Genomic DNA, 574 nt, shown 5'->3' on the forward strand with positions numbered 1-574 from the left:
GGGTGGCGGCGAGGAAGGCACCGCAACCTTCCTATCTCTCTCAGCGCCACGTCCACCTCTACCTGCACCCCTCTTCTTCCCCCGACCTCCTCTCCCGGTCGAAGAAGAAGCACCCGCCGAAGGTGCTGGGGGTGTCTGCATGCTGTCTACCAGTGCTCTGCAAAGGTGCTGGGGTGCAATAACAAGACCCCTCCCAGGACGCGCTGAGGAAGGAGGCTCGGAGCATTCTCGACCCAAGCCCACCATCTGTCAACACCTGCAATGACAAAGTGTAAACGAAATTAGTACAACATAAACATAATAAATTTTTTAAGTGTGTATCATCATCATGAACATAATAAAAAATTGAATACCTAATAATATAAACTAATTAATAATATATATATACATAATAATAATTGAATATCTGACCTAACTCATAATTCACAAATATATGACCCTGTCGGCCTCTGGAAGGCCAAAGAGCACCTTTTTCGGGAGGTCCCGTGTCGGGGTCAGGGGTGCCGTGTCGGGGTCTCGAGGTGTTGGGGGTCGGGGGGTTAGTGGTGTCTTGTCGGGGTGTCGAGGCAGTCTC

The sequence above is a fragment of the Triticum dicoccoides genome, chromosome 2B (genome assembly GCF_002162155.2).
Source record: "Triticum dicoccoides isolate Atlit2015 ecotype Zavitan chromosome 2B, WEW_v2.0, whole genome shotgun sequence".
Classification (NCBI taxonomy): Eukaryota; Viridiplantae; Streptophyta; class Magnoliopsida; order Poales; family Poaceae; genus Triticum; species Triticum dicoccoides.